This window comes from Euprymna scolopes, chromosome 29, assembly GCF_053919585.1.
Source record: "Euprymna scolopes isolate OS-2025 chromosome 29, ASM5391958v1, whole genome shotgun sequence".
Lineage (NCBI taxonomy): Eukaryota > Metazoa > Mollusca > Cephalopoda > Sepiida > Sepiolidae > Euprymna > Euprymna scolopes.
This window is the reverse complement of record NC_136510.1, coordinates 109,662,864-109,669,046: the sequence shown is the minus strand read 5'-3', so window position 1 is coordinate 109,669,046 and position 6,183 is coordinate 109,662,864. Positions and strand designations below refer to the sequence as shown.

Sequence of the window (6,183 nt, the reverse complement as noted above, 5' to 3'; positions counted from 1 at the left end):
GGACAGGATATTTTTATGAACACAGATCGTAAAATTGCCTACTTATGAATGAAACAGCTGTAATGGAAAAAAATCCAGAAAATAAACGAAGGTTATAAAAAGAAAACGCGGGTCTTTGAATTTTCAACACAATTTTGAACTATATATACTCTGCATCTATTAAATAGATACACTGAGCTTAATTCCAAATTAACGGTGACTGGTTTTAAAATAGCAATCTACATTGAAAGTTACCATATTTCAAAAACAAACTGTATAAAAAAAAATATATATATATATAAATATATATATATATTATGCGTGTGTGCATGTATATGTAGTACCTACTAAATATATGGCGTTTCTCAGATGGAGATTCAACATCTCTATCCATTGTGCTACGGGCGCTGAAGGTGCGATCAAGGTTGGATTTTTGGTCTTATAAATCCATGCTTATTTGTCAAGCCCACGAACAAACCCCAATGATTTTCAGCACATCTAATTCATATTTTATAAAATTCTAAATTTGAATGTTTTGTATAAGTATTTGCATTATTTTCATTTCAAACAAATCTAAAGAATCTGATTTAATGAAAAAAGAATGAAATCGGAAAACCTTATTTAATTGGAATTCTTATTGAAATAAGTAATTTGTATTTATTTGCGGACTATTATCCTCATCTTTTAGTTGTTTCACGATGTTTCGGCCAAATATTTCTGTGGCCTTCGTCAGGTGGAGATTCAACGTTTCTATCCACTGCACCACGGGCCCTGAAGGTGCGATCAAGGTTGGATTTGTTGGTTTTATTAATCCATGTTTATTTGTTATCTGATCTTTCATTGTCGTGAAACAACTAAAAGATGAACATAATAGTCGCAATAAATCGATAAATAATACAAATTACTCATCTCAATAATGGATTCCAATTAATTTAATGATGCAGTAAGTTTGTTGAAAACATTCCACAGAAATACTTAAACAGGAACAGGGTGCAGCATTGTTGTGATTGAATAAGGGCGGGATCCTTACAGTGCAGCACATATTTTTTTCACGATTTTGTGAGAAACAGAGCTCTAGTATACAGTCCAGGATGTGGTGACAACATCGCGTGCATGAGCGAATGATAACCTAAAAATACACAGGGTACTGAGCAGTGAAAGACATTGATTTTTCTTTAATTGATATTAAATTTCCATGTGTATAACATTATGACCTGTAATGATAGAAAAACTGATTAAATTAGTTTCTTCTCATACGAGAACGAGTTATACGAAACAAATACGTATTCTTTATATGCGTGCATTCGATATGTGTGTTTTAATTATGAAATGCTATTTAAAACTGAAGTTTGACGGAAGAATGAAAGGCAATATTGGTTTTCATAGGTCGAATAAACACCATGGACGACCGCTGCTGACGCCACGTGGACACTTAAAATTGTGAAATACTGATATAGAATCGGAATCTGATGTAATACTTTTTGACGCAAACAAATCTTTGCATTTAAGGAGAATTTGAATAAAACAATGGAAACATAGCAAGCGAAAAGGAAGTTGTGGCTAGATGTTTTTTCGTTTATTATTTCAGTTTATATCACTTTATTTCGTCTTATTGCTGAGGGAAATTCTAACTACTAGTCGCGTGCAAGCGACTCTATAAGTCACTCCGTCGGTCTGTCGGTCAGTCTGTCCGTAACACTTTGTCATTGTCCTTTTTGGATAAGATCAAAGGTCTGTTGTTAATAGATGCTGTTCTTAGCTTTTTAAGCTTTTTTTCTGCCTTTTGGCCAAGATCAAAGTTTAGTATCTGTTCCGGCAGATACTGCAAGCAAAGACCATATGTGGGGGCAATCCCACATATAAGACCTTGGTCAATGTAGGGGCAACCCTTCATATCAATTGTCACTATCCAGCTCCCCTACTCCCCGAGGAGTTGGTCCCCATTTCCCCTTCACTCCTCACATTAAAAATCGGCCTTGTGCCTTATTTGCTCGGTGGGGGAGCAAATAAATACCCTTTTCTTGGCCTTTTGGCCAAGATCAAAGTGTAGTATCTGTTCTTACTACATGCAGTACTTATTGTGATATAAAGTGGGGGGTCACTTTTCTGTATTAATTTAATGTAAAACGATCACCTACTTTACAACCAGTCAGTCTCAAAGCCATTCAAGTCATTCTCTAGATCATTCAAGTCGTTTTGAAATATTCCAGTTATTTTGTAAACATTCAAGTCATTCTTAAGTTCATTCAATTCATACTTAAGTTCATTAAATTCATTCTAAGTCATTTACTTTTTATCTAAGTCATTTCAGCCCATTTTTCGGTCATTTTAGTTTATCTTTAATAATTTCATGTCAATCCTACACTCACGCATTCATTCATTAAACGGGAGCACGCGACTAATGGCTATTGGCCTTGTTTATTAATGTGATATATATGAATATCAAAAAAATAAGTTAAATAAAATAGTATTTCTCCCAATTTTTATTTGAATTCTTGATGAACTTATTTAGGTAGAAAATCGTCTGATAAAGACCCAAAAAAGTCAGTTTTCTTTTATTTAAAAAAAAAACTATTAAAAAGCATTTCGTTCATATACACGCATTTCGCAATTTTCAGTTTCCACATCGCGTCGGCACCCGTTGGTCATGTTCTCCATTCAACCTATGAAAGCCCACATTGCCGAATATAGAATCGTACGAATATATATGAAAGCAAGTAATTTGCTTTGAATTTTTGAGATAAGGATTAATTATTCGTATTATTAGGATACCTGTGACTACTGTTCTCATCTTGATTTTCACAAACTTTACCGATTTTAGTATCAGTGACATTGTTGATATATTACGTAGGTAAAATTTAGTTGAAACTTACATTTATCAGGAGGTTGAAGACTTAATTTTTAGTGCAGACGACACTTAAAATACAACTACGAATTTTTAGAAATTTAACCCAGTTGTGGCTAGCGGAACGAGGATGTACTACCCTCGCGTATTAAATGAAAACTTCGATATTCTGTGCTGATATTCAAGTTCCACAGAAAGATTCCGGAGTTCGTCTGAAAGATTCCGGAGTTTGACAAGATACACCTGAAGAAAGTCGGAGGTTGCATCGACCGAAAAGTTGTGAAAGACTTTTACTTTCACAACAAGATAAGTAGTCCGAGAAATCTAAATAACACGATGCAAACATAGTGCTTACATTTTCGACAACTGCAAAGAAAGCTGTTGCAAAACAGCGGGAATCGAGTTGTGAATGGTGAGCAAACAATGAATTCACGAATGCCGAGAGAGAGAGGGGGAGAGAGGGGGGATGGGGGGAGAGATGGGGGGATGGAGAGTCATAGCCGTCTACGCCTGTACCAGATGGGACACCATTTGGATTGAATTGAAATTACCCCAGACCAAGCTTGAAGCCAATAGATTTAAGGAGCTAACATTGACAAAACATGGTTATCGTATACAGGGGAACGTAGTATTAAAAAAAAAAGCAACATTTAGATATCAAGTAAACAATCATCTAGAAAAGAGCTGAACAAGACGCAAATTCATTTCAAATTCATTTCAAAACATGGTAATGAATGAAAAGCAGCTAATTCATGGAAACGACAAGTCAAATAAAGTATAAAACATCAGGTGATTCTTAAGAACACGTGCTATAATAATGTTTACGCGGCAAACTGATGAAGTTAATACATTTATTTATCAATGTATCTTAACATTTACTATTTCACTGCCAATGTTCGAATTCTTATCACTCTCAAAGTGTTAATTAATGTACCTCTCTTCTCTAAGAAAGAAAAATCTTCAAATGAACTTTTGGGATTGAATTTCACTCCAGGTCTTTAATAAATGACATAAAAACAAATTTTCTAAGGCTGGGATGAAACATTGTTTGATCATTCTAGAGCTCTAGAAAGTAGAACTATTATCATATCTGGTCATATACTACGTGTAACACCCTTTCTTGCATTGACAAAACCGAATTCGCAATCTAGTTGTGTGTTGTAATGTTTTCATCAACGAACAATACAGAAACAAAATAACAATCGATATATATATATATATATATATATATATATATATATATATATATGTAAATGAGATTTTTTATGACTTTTTCTCTTTTTCATTCTCTTCATCGCCACTATTTTTCATCGTTGCTGATTTATGCTTGTCTGTTTGCCTAGTGGTCGGCGATATTCTATTTAACTCAGAGAAATAACTCTTCTCATGCAGGAAAGACACACTGGTTTTTACCTTGATATTTGTCAAGGTTTCATATTGAGATAACGGACTAAACGGAGTGAGAGACTAAATAATTAAATAACTATTTTTATTTGAACTCATTCTTACAAACTTACGAAATGAGTCACGTAAGCGGGCAGAGACCTGCAAAACATTCGTTAAAATTATTAGTTGACTACATCATTGGCGTTTACTGTTCATATGTCTTCCAACGTAGAAACTGATAAAAGAGAAAACCTTTCTGAGTCTCGCTCACAAAAAATTCAAGCAAACTACACGCCTTTTCTAGTTGAGTGAACACCATTACTGGATCTACAACAAGAAATGGAAAAAAAAACTCAATAGCCTACAAAAAACTTTATCTTTAAACAGGAATCACTTTGATCTTACTACCATTCATAGTTAATCAGATATGAGCATTTTAAATGTTCCCAAGACTTTTGGAACACCATGTATTTTAATATATGCTAAATAATTGGAAAAATTAAATAAGAAACATCGATTCAGTTTTTTTTTAGTTTATTGATGAGTATGTTATTTAAAATGGAACTCATCGAACGACCCATTGACCGACAAACAAAATCAGTAATTCAGATGCGATGATGCAGTAAGAATATCAAACCAGCTTGTGTCAGCGTTTTAAACAAAAATTCTGTGTCTGAAATATATTTTCCTGGTTGTTTGTTTTTTTTATTTTTTGTTTGTTTTTAAATAGCGTTCGTTATATTTTTCAGATAATATTGATGTTCCAACGCGCAATACAAAAATGTGAATGCACGAATTATCAAACGCCAACTGTTTCGCAACAGAGTGAAGAGATTCTGTCAAAATAAAAAGCAAAAAAAAAGCAGTTGCATTAATATTTTATTGTATTTTATTCCAGTTTTCAAAGAATCTGTGCATTGTCTGACTTCTTTTGCAACCAGATTTTCGCGTGCCATTATTGTGACGGGCATTTTATTAGTTTATACATTTTTCTTTATCTTTCACTTTCTCTCACGCTTTTCTTCTTTCTATCTCTTTCTCTCTCTCTCCCACTCTCCCACTCTCTCTCTCTCTCTCTATATATATATATATAGGCATACGTACGCATGCATATATATGTGAGTGTGTATGTACATATACATATATATATATATGTATATATATATAATATACATATAAATAATACGTATATAAATATTATATGTATATATTTATATATATATATATAAAGGAAAGTCTAGCCTAACAGTTGCATACACTTCATTTATTCTCTCCCCTAAAGAGTGATACTATCTTCGAAAATTAAAGACATCAACACAACTTTGTATGAAACATTATGTTTCTAAATAAATGTAATAATCATATAATCAAAGTAATAACGAAGAAATTGTTATCTACCCTTCGCAATAAACACACAATGAGAAAGGGTTCAACCTGAGGTAAACTGCACCTTTCTCCTGTAAGTGTCCGCCCATTAGCTAATTAGAATGGGTGCGGTGGCAACTATGAAGCGAATTAGTAAACTACAAAACTGAATAGCGTATGTGTATATAAAATTGCGCAATAACCACAACTTTTCGCATCAGCTTGACGAATTCTCCCGAGATAACACGCGGAATATGCTGTGTAGCCTAATATCCGTATATATTTTTCATAACTTACTATATATATATATATATATATATATATATATATATATATATATGTGTGTGTGTGTGTGTGTGTGTGTGTTTATGTGTGTGTGTGTTGTTTGTGTGTGTGTAGATACAGAAATTAACTTTATATGCATATATATATATACATACATACATATATATATTTTATTAATTTTCTGTTCTCTGTAAGGACATCAATAAAATATATTAGCTAAAAAATATTGCATTTATAAAACGAATCTATTTAGATAGCAGAAGATATACACGGTTAAGAGAAGTACTTCATGATAAAAGATGGGGAGATAAAAAGTACAACGA

The 6,183-nt window shown here is 33.0% G+C and overlaps 1 pseudogene; it reads left to right on the top strand.

Annotated features, from left to right (window-relative positions):
- Positions 1-1,991: 1,991 nt before the first annotated feature.
- Positions 1,992-2,118, top strand: LOC145252962 (U2 spliceosomal RNA; annotated as a pseudogene).
- The last annotated feature ends 4,065 nt before the right edge of the window (positions 2,119-6,183 follow it).